This window comes from Cryptomeria japonica, chromosome 1, assembly GCF_030272615.1.
Source record: "Cryptomeria japonica chromosome 1, Sugi_1.0, whole genome shotgun sequence".
Taxonomy (NCBI): Eukaryota; Viridiplantae; Streptophyta; class Pinopsida; order Cupressales; family Cupressaceae; genus Cryptomeria; species Cryptomeria japonica.
The window spans coordinates 679,338,551-679,353,955 of record NC_081405.1 but is presented as its reverse complement, the minus strand read 5'-3'; positions in this window follow the sequence as shown (position 1 = coordinate 679,353,955).

The window sequence follows — 15,405 nt, the reverse complement described above, 5'->3', positions numbered from 1 at the left end:
ATGATTTGGTGTCTTAAGAGGTCCTATGGTGTCGTTAGGGGTCGCATGGTGTCCAGAGGGGTCATATGGTGTCCCATGAACCCTTATAACCTCTTAGGACACCATATGACCCCTAATGACACCATATTGGGTCGCTTTGGGTCATATTGTGTCCTAAGGGGTCCTATGGTGTCCCAAGACACCATATGACCCCTATGGACATCGTATGAGCCCTAACAACACCATAGGACCCCTCAAGACACCAAATCATGTCGTTACGGGTCATATTGTGTCTTACGGGGTTGTAGGACATAATATGACCCCTAACGACATGATTTCGTGTCTTCAGGGGTCCTATGGTGTCGTTAGGGGCCGTATGGTGTCCATAGGGGTTATATGGTGTCCCATGAACCCTTATGACCTCTTAGGACACCATATGACCCCTAATGACACCATATTGGGTCGCTTTGGGTCATATTGTAGGGAAAAGGGGTCATATTGTGTCATAAGGGGTCCTATGGTGTCCCAAGACACCATATGACCCCTATGGACACCGTATGACCCCTTACAACACCATAGGACCCCTTAAGACACCAAATCATGTCGTTAGGGGTCATATTGTGTCTTACGAAGTCGTAGGACATGATATGACCCCTAATGACATGATTTAGTGTCTTAAGGGGTCCTATGGTGTCGTTAGGGGTTGTATGGTGTCCATAGGGGTCATATGGTGTCCCATGAACCCTTATGACCTCTTAGGACACCATATGACCCCTAATGACACCATATTGGGTCGCTTTGGGTCATATTGTGTCCTAAGGGGTCCTATGGTGTCCCAAGACAACATATGACCCCTATGGACACCGTATGACCCCTAATGACACCATAGGACCCCTTAAGACACCAAATCATGTCGTTAGGGGTCATATTCTCTCTCTCTCTCTCTCTCTCTCTCTCTCTCTCTCTCTCTCAAAATCTGATATTCGATTTAATTGGATATCGGATTTCTGCAATGTGGCAGATTACTAAATAAATGGCGACAATGGGAATTTTTTTGGGGACCACAAATTTTTGTATTAAAATTGGATATCAGATAAAATCCGATATCCGATTTTTGTACAAAAAACCGAGGAAAAAGGGTTTGTGGGCCATTTTGTAGATTCCACCGGCCAGTCTGCATATTTTGTTTTCTGTCAAGGATCATGGGTTTTCAGATAGCTAGAGACAAATTTGTGCTTTTGGGAGATTCTTAAAGTGAAAACTTACATTGTCAATCATGAAGGAGCATGTGTGGAGGAAAATGGGAAGTAGTAGTCATCGAAAGTCTAAACGCAAAAGAAAACTTTCAAATGACCAAATTGAAGTGTATAGAGAAAGAGATAGAGAATGTCATAGGAGGAGAAGACAAGGTATGTTAAATATTGCTAATGTTGGAGAGAAATTCTATTATTGCAAAAAATCTATTTTGACGTTCTCAATTCTATTGCAAAGAATACCAAAGAAAGAGATAAGAGAGCCACTCGAAGAGTGATTACAACCTCCTTAGTAAGCCATCAATTGAGGAAGGTTCATCAAATGAGACAAACTTGTGTTGATTTTAACATAAACCGTAAAACTTTGGATAGAGCACTTGCACGAAGACAAAGACTTGACGATCCACTTCAACAAGATACATGGGCATTTGGTGGGAGGCTTCCACGTGTTGATAGAAAGTTGACTGACAATGTGAAGGAAGAGATTCAACAATTTTGGCACTCTAATTCTAGAGTGTCACCCAATGTAAAGGACGTTTTGAAATTAAGAATCGGCAACCGAGACCACACACTGCATCCCAAACATTTCTTGGAATCAAGCCAAACAATGTTATACAATGTTTTTTGTGAATTATATCCAACTTTGCAAATATCACAAAGGGCCTTTGAATCTTTGAAACCATTTTATTGTGTTCCTCTTAAGATTCGCAATACCTGTTGTTGCAAGTAGCATGTGGAGTTTTCAATGTACCATGAACTTTTATGTCATATTCGTTCTACGATGCATACTAATGAGATGTTGCAGGAGTGTGGTGCAATGCTATTTCCGAGATCATCAAGAGACTTGCAAGATCTATTTTTATGCCCTAGAGATGATGGCTGCTATTTCTATAGAAATGATTGTTTGAATGAGAAGTGCTTAGAATGCGGTGGGTTGTCAAAGTTTGTTACATGTTTTCATGAGGGCAACGAACACGAGTTTGGAAATAATTATGTTGAGAAAAAAAGATACAAGACAGTGAAATATACTTTGAAGAGTGGAGGTGAAGGTTCTAGATGCAAATTAGTCTCAAGAGAAGTGAGTATTGCTGATTTTATTTTGGATTTTAAGGAAAATATTTTCTACAAGTATGCAAGGCACACCCATAGGTCTTAGTGTTTGGATCAACAGTTCAGGATGTGTAAGAACTCTTTCCCGATTGACACTATTGTATCGGTGGTTGATTTTGTAGAGAACTATACATTGCAACCACAAAATGAGGTATAGTCTCAGTACTACAATTCAGTCCAGATTGCTATTTTTGTTCACATTACATATAGACATGCTCCTAATAGTACAGAAGAGGACAGGAAGATAATCAGGGAGTATCATTTTTATATGAGTGATGATAGATCACACTCCTCCGAGTATGTGCAACATTCTTTCGAGATTTTTTTTGAGTTCTTGCATGAGAAAGATATTGCAATTGACTGACATATAATATGGTCAGATAATTGTACAGGTCAATTCAAGAATGCCTGTATGTTTTATTGGTTGATTAGATGCATGTGGAGAGGCGTATACCTCTTATTTGGTGTTTTTTTGAGGTGGGGCATGGGAAGGGAGAGCATGATGGAGAAAATGCATGTTTGAAGAGAGCTCTAGTTAAGGAGCAATTGAGGATTTCAGGTGCAAATTTCTCTGATGCACGTTCTATTGTTGATTGGTGTAGTTCAGCATTGTCACATGGAGGTACTCTTGATTTAGCAGTGAGCAGATTCTTTTGGTTGGTTGAGGAGGAAACAGTGGGAGATAGATTGGATTTTCAAACAATTAAAGATTCTTCAAAGATGCATTCATTTCTCATCTCAGATGCAAGTACATGGACCATTTGGACACGAGCGTTGGCTTGTTTTTGTCAGAGTTGTGTTCGGTGTGATTGGGATCAGTACGAGTCAAGTGAGTGGGTTGATACATGGGTTCCCCACTATCTAACTCCTTTATCTCAAACAATATCCTTGTCAAACGATGACATGGAAAGTTCACTTGAGTATGATCGTCTATCAGATCTTGTACAGCCAGGACATGTTTTTGTAGTTGTTGCACCGCAAGGGAATGAAGAGAGATCAGAATATTGGTTGGCATGATGTGTACAGGGAAAACAAAAGCTAACACAACCAGTGACAGATGATGACGGGTTCACATATCCTACAGGTTTAGTTGTTGTTGTGGGAACTTGGTTGCGAACATACATGATTAGAAAGAATGGCATACTTGCATTTGAAGACTATGAGAGACACAAAACTATTATAATGTATTCACACCTTATTATAGCTATAAATGTCAAGTTGTTGAAGCATCAAGCAAAACCGAAGACCAAAGAGCTATGGACAATGACTACTGTTGATCATGAAGCAATACTAGATACTCTTAAACAAAGAGATGATCCTTCAGGCACACTTGAGTAGTAGGTCTTTAATGGTGCCTTATTTTTTTATCATGCATTTCATTTCAAACAATGATCATTAAACCTTAACGTTCAAGTTTGTTACGTGTATATTAAGGATGTGTTCAAAATGCAAGTCTATTGATGAACCTTTTTTTTTGGCAACACAGTTTTTGCATGCACATAGCGAGTACACTCGATATAATTGGAAGGAACGTATTTTTGCAACACGACTTATTATCATGCATTTGATGAGCTTTACAATTTTTGTTATTAGACAACACTATTTGGTAATTTTTTATGATATAATTATCTCATAACTTTTATGCTCATGAAGGTCTTTTTTGATGATATACAACAGTATCACATTACGATTTTTGTGTCAACATAGTGGGTTCTGTTGATATAATTCGAAGGGACATATGTTTATGGTATATAATCCCACCTTTTCATTTATTATCATGCATTTCAGTTGAAGTGATTATCATAAATCCTTTATGTTCATCCATGCATTTTATGTGTAGACTAACAATTCTAAAAAATACAGGTTCATGCTAGATCATTCATTGTTGACAAGATCCTCAGTTGGTGATGGTACATATTCCTTTGTGAATTAATGAGATTAAATTGTGGGTCTTGTTGTGTTTATTATCATGAAGATGATTCAAATGCATGTGGCCAAGACACATCTATAGTGGATCAAATTGTCATGACAGATGATCTATTGAATCAAACATTTGACATTGTTAGTCAGGTAAATAGGTTAATGTTGGGCCTTCAACATCAACACCTACTAGTCAAGGTGGTCATCGAACTTTCACTTAGGTAACCTTGTCTATTTTTATTCATTAATGGTTTATAAAATAAAGTCAGTTAGATTTTGGCAATTGAATAACATTGTTTCATTTTCAGACGCTAACATTAGATGCACCTAATATTCTCTCCACAATGGAGCATGGTGTTCTCTAGTAGTAGCATCTTTGATGCTTTTGACAGTAGTATGAGTCAGATTAGTAAATTTCTAATTTGATGATTCCCACAGGGCTTTGCAACTTCAGATTGTGAGTGTGCCCCTGTTACAAATGAATTGAACTTTAATCGACATAGATAATCTATGATGGCTTTTTTGTAAGACTATATGGTTTTATTACATATATTGTACTTTAATCCATAACAATATCCAAGTGGTGGTTGGCATGAGCTTGAATATGGTAAGTTGTATGCATCTTGAAGTTGAATATGATGTGTTGTATACATCTTGAAGTTGAAATTTGATTAGACTTTGTCATCATTTGATGAATCATAAATGTCATTTCATTATTAATCTTGTGAGTGTGAGGTGTAGGAATAAATATCAATTACTTTGAAAGTCATGGATGGTTGTCCTGATATGATAACCACTAGATGGTTGTGCCCTATGAAGAAAAGCTAAACAGATAATAACTAATTGAGAACATCAATTCAAATCCATAATATAGAGGATGCTAATAACAGATCTTTGTATATTTATTTTTCTAATAATGAAATAGGTACAACTGTATTGAGATAAAATGAAGCTTTTCTCTCATATGAAGATGTCACATTGGCAAATTGGTCTTTATTATAATACACAAGACATAAGTAAAATCAAAACGCTCTCATCAAATCCTTCCAGATTCTATGTTAACTTGTGACTCATTAGTGTATGCTAGGAGAGGGAAGAGTGTGTGGCTTTAGGGTACAGTTTTGGACTTGAAGAGTATGCCGGTAGGGTATGACCTTGAGCGTCGGATCAAGTGGGGGGGAAAAATAGGATAATGCATAGGGTAATAATGCCTAACTGGACATGTCGGAACCGACGATTCATCATCGCGACGAGCAGAACGAGAAATCGGCCACGCGACAACATTCGATTGAGTGAGACTGACGATTTTTTTGCCAACCGAAGAATTGATGTCCTAATAAAAACCGAGATAGGATTTTGTATGGACCCCTCTCGTGGCCCTGTAGGTTCAAACAGATTGTTCACAAGTGCCACGGATTCTGAGTTAGGGCCCATCAAAGTTTGACAATTTTGAGCACTTAGGGCGCTCAAGGGATGACGCCGGTAGGGTATGACCCCGAGCGTCGGATCGAGTTGGGGGGACAAAATAGAAGCATGTGTAGGGTAATAATGCCTAACTAGACATGTTAGAGGTGACGGTTCGTCATCACGACGAGCAGAACGAGAAATCGGCCACGCGACAACATTCCATTGAGTGAGACTAACGATTTTTTCGCCAACCGAAAAATGGCTGCCCTAATAAAACCGTAGGGCAACTTGAAAAACTGAGATAGGATTTTGTAGGGACCCCTCTCGTGGCCCTGTAGGTTTAAATGGATTGTTTACAGGTGCCACATATTCTGAGTTAGGGCCCGTCAAAGTTTGATAATTTTGAGCACTTAGGGTGCTCAAGGGACGACGCCGATAGGGTATGACCCTGAATGTCAGATCAAGTGGGGGGGCAATATAGGAGCATGCATAGGGTAATAATGCCTAACTAGACATGTCAGAGCCGACGATTCATCATCGGGACGAGCAAAACGAGAAATCGGTCACGTGACAACATTCCATTGAGTGAGACTGATGATTTTTTCGCCAACTGAAAAATTGCTGCCCTAATAAAACTATAGGGCACCAAGATAGGATTTTGTAGGGACCCCTCTCGTGGCCTTGTAGGTTCAAACGGATCATTCGTAGGTGCCACGAATTTTGAGTTAGGGCCCATCAAAGTTTGACAATTTTGAGCACTTAGGGTGCTCAAGGGATGACACCGGTACGGTATGACCCTGAGCGTCGGATTGAGTGGGGGGGGGAATAGGAGCATGTGTAGGGTAATAATGCCTAACTAGACATGTCGGAGCCGACGGTTCATCATCTCAATGAGCAGAACGAGAAATCGGCCACGCGACAACATTCCATTGAGTGAGACTGACATTTTTTTCGCCAACAGAAAAATTGCTGCCTTAATAAAATGGTAGGGCAACTTGAAAAACTGAGATAGGATTTTGTAGGGACCCCTCTTGTGGCCCCGTAGGTTCAAATAGATCATTTTCAGGTGCCATAGATTCTAAGTTAGGGCCCGTCAAAGTTTGACAATTTTAAGCACTTAGGGTGCTCAAGGGACGACACCGGTAGGGTATGACCCAGAGCGTCGGATCGAGTGGGGGGGGGGGGGGAAATAGGAGCATGCGTAGGGTAATAATGCCTAACTAGACATGTCGGAGCCAACGGTTCATCATCGCGATGAGCAAAACGAGATATCGGCCATGCAACAACATTCCATTGAGTGAGACTAACGATTTTTTTGCCAATCGAAAAAATTGCGGCCCTAATAAAACCGTAGGGCAACTTGAAAAATCGAGATAGGCTTTTGTAGGGACCCCTCTCATAGCCCCATAGGTTCAAATGGATCATTCGCAGGTGCCACAGATTCTGAGTTAGGGCCCGTCAAAGTTTGACAATTTTGAGCACTTAGGGCGCTCAAGGGACGATGCTGGTAGGGTATGACCCCGAGCGTTGGATCAAGTGGGGGGGAAAAATAGGAGCATGTCTAGGGTAATAATGCATAACTAGACTTAGGAGCCAATGGTTTGTCATCGTGGCAAGCAGAACGAGAAATCGGCCATGCGACAACATTCCATTGAGTGAGACTGATGATTTTTTTGCCAACAGAAAAATTGTTGCCCTAATAAAACCGTAAGGCAAATTGAAAAACCAAGACAGGCTTTTGTAGGGGCCCCTCTCGTGGCTCCATAGGTTCAAATGGATCATTCACAAGTGCCACATATTCTGAGTTAAGGCTTGTCAAAGTTTGACAATTTTGAGCACTTATGGCGCTCAAGGGATGACACTGGTAGGGTATGACCCTGAGCGTCGGATCGAGTGGGGGGGAAAAATAGGAGCATGTGTAGGGTAATAATGCCTAACTAGACATGTCAGAGCTAACGGTTCGTCATCACGACTAGCAGAATGAGAAATCGGCCACATGACAACATTCCATTGAGTGAGATTGACAATTTTTTTGCTAACCGAAAAATTGTTACCCTAATAAAACCGTAGGGCAACTTAAAAAACCGAGATAGGCTTTTGTAGGGACCCCTCTCGTGGCCCTGTAGGTTCAAATGGATTGTTCACAGGTGCCACGGATTCCGAGTTAGGGCCTGTCAAAGTTTGACAATTTTGAGCACTTAGGGCGCTCAAGGGATGATGTCGTTAGGGTATGACCCCGAGCGTCGGATCGAGTGGGGGGGCAAAATAGGAGCATGTGTAGGGTAATAATTCCTAACTGGACATTTTGGAGCCAACGGTTTGTCATCGCAATGAGCAGAACGAGAAATCGACCACGCGACAACATTCCATTGAGTGAGACTGACGATTTTTTCGCTAACAGAAAAATTGCTGCCCTAATAAAACCGTAGGGCAACTTGAAAAACCGAGATAGGCTTTTGTAGGGACCCCTCTCGTGGCCCCGTAGGTTCAAATGGATCGTTTGCAGGTGCCACAAATTCCGAGTTAGGGGTTGCCAAAGTTTGACAATTTTGAGCACTTAGGGCACTCAAGGGACGATGTCGGTAGGGTATGACCCCGAGCGTTGGATCGAGTGGGGGGACAAAATAGGAGCATTTGTAGGGTAATAATGCCTAACTGGACATGTCAGAGGTGACGGTTCGTCATCGCGACGAGCAGAATGAGAAATCGACCACACGACAACATTCCATTGAGTGAGATTGACGATTTTTTCGCCAATCGAAAAATTGCTTCCCTAATAAAATCGTAGGGCAACTTGAAAAATCGAGGTAGGCTTTTGTAGGGACCCCTCTCATGGCCCCGTAGGTTCAAATGGATCATTCATAGGTGCCACGAATTCTGAGTTAGGGCCCGTCAAAGTTTGACAATTTTGAGCACTTAGGGCGCTCAAGGGATGACGTCAGTAGGGTATGACCCTGAGCGTTGAATCCAGTGGGGGGGAAAAATAGGAGCATGAGTAGGGTAATAATGCCTAATTGGACATGTCAGAGCTGACAGTTCATCATCGCGATGAGCAGAATGAGAAATCGGCCACGCGACAACATTCGATTGAGTGAGATTGACGATTTTTTCGCCAACAGAAAAATTGTTGCCCTAATAAACCGTAGGGAAACTTGAAAAACTGAGATAGGCTTTTGTAGGGACCCCTCTCCTAACCCCGTAGGTTCAAACAGATTGTCCACAGGTGCCATGGATTTCGAGTTAGGGCCCGTCAAAGTTTGACAATTTTGAGCACTTAGGGCGCTCAAGGGACGACGCCGATAGGGTATGACCCCGAGCGTTGGATCAAGTGGGGGGGCAAAATAGGAGCATGTGTAGGGTAATAATGCCTAATTGGACATGTCAAATCCGATGGTTCATCATCACAACGAGCAGAACGAGAAATCGGCCACGCGACAACATTCCATTGAGTGAGACTAACGATTTTTTTGCCAACAGAAAAATTGCTGCCCTAATAAAACCGTAGGGCAACTTGAAAAACTGAGATAGGCTTTTGTAGGGACCCCTGTCGTGACCTCGTAGGTTGAAACAGATCATTTGTAGGTGCCACAGATTCTGAGTCAGGGCTCGTCAAAGTTTGACAATTTTGAGCACTTAGGGCGCTCAAGGGACGATGCCGGTAGGGTATGACCCCGAGCGTCGGATCGAGTGGGGGGGGAAAATAGGAGCATGCGTAGGGTAATAATGTCTAACTGGACATGTTAGAGCTGACGGTTCATCATCATGACGAGCAGAACGAGAAATCGACCATGCGAAAACATTCGATTGAGTGAGACTGACGATTTTTTTGCCAACAAAAAAATTGCTGCCCTAATAAAACCCCAAGCGTTCGACTGAGGTGGGGGGCAAAATTGGACCATGCATAGGGTAATAATGAATTATATCAAGTATTGTTCATTAAATGAATTGTATTGTATTATTCATTAAATGAATTGTATTGTTCATTGAATGAATTGTATTGTATTGTTGATTAAATGAATTGTATTCATAAATTGTATTGTTCATTAAATGAATTGTATTGTATTGTTCATTAAATGAATTATATTGTTCATTGTAAAAACAATAGTTACGATGAAATGAAATGAATTGTATTATTCATTAAATAGCCATTATTAGTCATTGTTAATTATTGGAATGAAGATTAAAGATTTCCATGATAACACCATGCACAGATGAGCAACAATTTATATGATTGAATATCAACTTCTGTATATATATGTATGCGGGAAAAGTGGGCTGATAAAAATAAATATGTGAAAATATTTCAAAATACTAGTCCACACACACACACAGGACTTCTTGATGCAAGTTATGGAGTAACAAAGTATTACTCAACTTCCCAAGGTGGGTCCCATGGTTCTCTATCTCACAATGTCCCTCAAACCAATGTTTTTGCTCTCAGATCATTGAGCAAAATGGTTTAGGGATGACAAATGCAAGAACGAGGGATGCTTTGATAGTTTTTAGAATGAAAGGTATGCTAAACTATGTATGATTCTAGAAATGCACTAAACTAGATGATAAGATGACAAGGTTAGTATGAATACTATCCTAGTATACTATATTTAGTCTATGATTGAACTAAAATGATAAAGAAATTATACTAAACATGCATATTTAGTCTAATTCTTGATTTAAAAGAGGCTAAATGATGAGCATATATGAAAGGAAAAAGCTTGAATGTATTTGAGCATAAATGTGATGCTACAAATTTGAAGGATGATTGTTTTAAAATGGAAGAATGAGAGCTCTATTTATAGCAAAAATAGGGCAATGGATGGTCAGGATTGAAAGATTTGATCAAGGGTTGAGTTTGAAAGTTGGGGATCCATGTTTGCAATTGGCACCAATGAAATGGTGACAAGTGTCAACATAGGGTTGGGTTGAGAGAAGGGGTTGGAGGCATTAAATGCCTGAGAAGACCTCATGGTTATCTAGAGGGTAAGGGTCAAGTCTAAGTTAGGATTACCCAATAGATTAAGACTTAATCCAAGGATAAACCTTTGTGCAAATGATTAAGAGATAATCATGGTCAAAGCATTAAAGGCCTGATGAGACCCTTGGGTTGGATGAAGGTTGAGTCAAAACAAATGTTTTAACCATGTAGGAGGGTTTGAGTTAACCATTAATGGTTATTGGAGACTTTGGGGGATTAAGTGGTTGAAAGTTGGAAGCCTTTAATGGTTATCAAAGACTTTGAGGAATTAAGTGGTTGAAGGTTGAAAGCCTTTAATGGTTATCAAAGACTTTGAGGTTTTGAGAAGTGACCTCCCCTTGCTTAGGGATGTGACAAAATTTAGAGGAGGGGTTAGGTTAATTAGAAGTGATTAGAAGATTCTAGAAGGGATTATAAAGGGGTTTGGGATTTTGCAAGTGGATGGAGGGATAATAGGATTTAATTGAAATAAAGTAATTTAATTCAATTTGGTTGCAATTTGGGGAAATTAAATAAATTAGATTTATTCAATTTAAGATAACTATTTAATTAAATTTGAATTTTAATTAAAAGTGGATAGGGGGGATTTAATTGAATAAAATGATTTATTCATTAAATGGGTATAGTGAATTTTATTTAAATAAATTGAGTAATTTACTTAATAAAATAGAAGAATGTGGATAATTTAATTAAATTGGATTTAATCAAATAGAGAAATGAACATAAAATATTCATTTAGGAATATGGTCATTTTTATACGTCTACATTTTGCCCCTCTTTGTAGTGACGTGTGTGCACATGTTATTTCAAAGAAAATGATGCTTTATCATGATTTATGGTCAAATGCAATTTTTGTGTTGCTCTTATGATTTGCCAATCGTGCCCCATATTTGATTTGATGTGTGATGCCCTAGATTCGATATTTGATGGTGATGCCCCCTCGGGAGATGAATCAATATTTTGAAAATTTTTGATTTAATTTGATGAGTTGCGTATGATGTGTATGATTTCGTGCATGTGAAATGTGGTGAAATTGATTCATCTCCCAATAAGTTACAAATGTTATGGTATAGGGGAGACCGCGACCATATTACAGGTCCATTCGAATAACCCTAATTTCATTTTCCTCTTATAAAAGGGGAAAAGGGCTTGAATTAGATTCATTTGTGCTTTGTTAACTTTGAAGAAAGAGAATTTGGTCTGTAGCGAAAATGCCTATTCCTTATCATAGACACCGTTTCGAGCGCGTTCGGAGGTACCGGAGACCTGCATCACGTGGACCACCAGTAAGTCAACATTTTTGACCCTTTTTTGACTTTTTATTTTGTCGTTTTTAGTCATTTTTTGATTTTCAAAGTTCAGGTTTAACGTTTTAGCGCATCTAGGGCGTAGATTAGCGCATACGAAGTTTGAAGTAGCGCATCAAGTCGAATTTTAGGGGTCGCGTCTGAAATAGATAGGATAGCGCATAGCAAAAATATGTTAGCACATATAGGTAGAATAGCGCATGGCAGCCGTCGGGTCAACAGGTTAGCGCGTAGGGTAGACCTAGCGCATAAAGGTCGCAGGGGTTTGCATAGGTAAAGGGTTTTAGCGCGTAGGGTTAACCTAGCGCATAGGGCCAAACAGGTAGCGCCTAGGAGGTGTAGATTAGCACGGAGACAGAGTCTAGCGCATAGGGTGGGTTAGGTAGCACATGGGGAGACCATTTTAGCGCGTAGAGTCAGTCTAGCGCATAGGGTAAATAAATTAGCACGTAGGAAAAGCAGCCTAGCACGTGGGGTTTTTTTTAGCGCATTGGGTATCTGTTGTAGCGCATCGGGAAAAGTTTTGCGAGATGAGCCGATTTGAAAGTTTGTTTTGGTCTGTTGGTCATGTTTTTATGCGTTTGTCCAATATGAGTGTTGATATAACTTGTTTTGATTTGCGATATGTCAAGTTATGTGTAGATATCAATGTGTTGTGTTGATCAAAATATGATTTGTTTTGCGTGTTCTGTTTCAAGTTCAATGTGTGAAGCCTGAGTTGTGTTACAAGCTGATATGGGTTGGAAACTTGAGTTGTTTTATAAGTTTATGTGATTGTGGAGACTTGAGTTGTATTACAAGTTTTGATATGGTTTTTGAGAACTTGAGTTGTTTTACAAGTTGATATGAAATGATAGGATTTTGAACTTTGATATAGATGAGCAAATTGTTTCATGTTGTTGATGTAAGTTTGATTTTGATATCTTTGTTTTGATGTGGAAACTGATATTGGATTTGTTTTGCTTGTTGACAGGAGCGATTGGGCGTGGTTCAGTCGCAGGAGAGATTTCCCAGACCATGGACATTGATACCGCGGTTGTCGCAGGCCGACCTTGACATTATTGAGAGATGTGGATTGACTTCGCTCCTGGATATGCCTCGGTTCACTTTGAACCGAGGGTTATTGACAACTTTGGCAGAGAGGTGGCACAGTGATATGAACACCTTCCATTTTCCCACGGGAGAGATGACAGTCACCCCAGAGGACTGTTACCGGATTCTGCGCATCCCTGTAGTAGGGGCACTACTACCCTACGAGCAGTCAGAGGAGGGTGGTACAAAGGCATTGCGCCATGTTTTTCATGATGATACCATCTGCGGCTATGAGATCCCATGGCAGAAGTTTTTGGACTTAGATTATGCACCGCTGCCATCCATACTAGCAGGGTTTATTGGTGGATTCCTTTGTCCTGATCGCAGGTCAAAGGGATTCTCGGTGGGATGGGGGCTAGTTTTGGAGGAGATGGTCACTTAGGGCCGAAGGTTTGCATGGGGATCAGCTATGCTGGCCCATTTATACAAGGGTCTACATGAGGTAGTATACCTCGGTTATGGCATTTTGTCAGCTGGCGTGACATTATTACAGGTATGGTGCTGGGAGCACATTCTAGCAGCGAGGCCACTAGTAGACAGGGACAGGCCCGTAGGATGTGCATATGCCTACGGATATAGGGGTCTAGTTGTCCAGCGTAAGCTGGGAAAACTAGAGCACTGGAGGAGGGTACTAGATGACATAGATATGGTCACCTGGCGACCGTATACAGGATGTGAGGTGTGGGCGGAGGATGGGCTGGAGATGCCCTTTGTATTTATGACTAGGTATCTGATTGGGAGGACCCCATTCGTGATTGAGCGGTTTGTGGTGACTCGAGTTTTGAGGCAGTTTGGGCGCTAGCAGGGTATTCCTCAGGGGGCGTGCCTATATGCACGACGGCAGCAGGATATAGCGGATTGGGGGCCGACCATTGATAGTGCAGTGGTGGTGGAGGAGTTTGTGGGCTTGGCTGGGCAGATATGGGACTATGCCCCGGAGATTCAGGATGCGGGTATGACAGATGAGTTTGCCCAATTGTTTGCGACGCGGACGGTGGCCAGGATATCTGATCCTGAGGAGATGAGGCCATCGTTTGATTCGGATGAGGAGGGAGACAGGGGAGATGATGGAGATGATGGGGATGATGGAGGAGATGGACGAGGGAGAGGAGCTAGAGGGAGGTGGGGAGGTAGAGTGAGGAGAGGAGATAGGGGTGTGGAGAGAGCAGTGCGACAGGGGATGATAGATAGAGGGAGAGGTGGATTGGCTATCGGAGCCGATGGGGAGGGGAGAGTGGGGGAGGTGGTGTCCAGCATGTAGAGAGTAGTGGCGGGTGGTCCGATGAGAGACACCTTGAGAGAGTTGGCGCTGAGAGCCTAGGAGGCGGAGTATTACAGGCGACACTATGAGGCGGCAGTACCCAGGGACCGGCGAGTACAGAGCTTTGCGCAGTCGAGATCCAACCGATCTCGAGCTACTGGGTCACGGTCTGAGAGCCGAGGTGTTACGGGGCCACCGAGACAGGACCCTCCTAGAGATCCAGGGGCGGGTGCATCTGGAGCGAGACCATCTCCGTCAGGGGATAGTCATACTTGAGAGACATGGTCTCTGTTGTAGTTGTGGATCATTGTTATTCTTTTGTACTAGACATAGTTCTGACACATTTTGTACATTTGGATCATTTTGAGATATATATATATATATATATATATATATATATATATATATATATATATATATATATATATATATATATATATATATATATATATATATATGGCACCATTTTTTATCATGTGATGTGTTTATATGGATGCATTTATTTGGGTTATTTTGTTTATGTGATGCAATGCTTTAAATAGATGATATAATGTATGATGCAGGGTGTATGTTTTCATATGCTGTGAGATGTATCTTGAAAATGAGATGTATGATTTAATATGCAACTATGGTTAAATGATATGCAATGATGTTAAAATGATATGCAACTAATTGTAAAAGGATATGCAACTAATTGTAAAATGATATGCAACTAATGTTTTTTTGGAGCATCCCTCATTCTATATTTGCCATCCAATACAACCATGTGTTTGCATTCTTTGTAGGTTTCATCATTGAGCATTGATTTGTTTAGGATATGTTGAAAATTTATACAAGCATAATGGTATAATTGAACCATAATGACCTGAGAAAAATGTACATGATTTTTGATTTTGCAAGATAGCACAAGCGTCAAGGTATAATTGAACCAGGACGACCTGAGTGCGTATTGCGTAAACAGACAAGATTTGATCATTTGTATGTGTGAAGTGGAATCAGGCCTTCAGTGATATTCAATGTATCACGTCTCGAGGCAAGGTTTCACACAGTACAAGTGATCGCCTCCTAGACAGAAGACTAAGAAAATATTGGAAGTTCCTC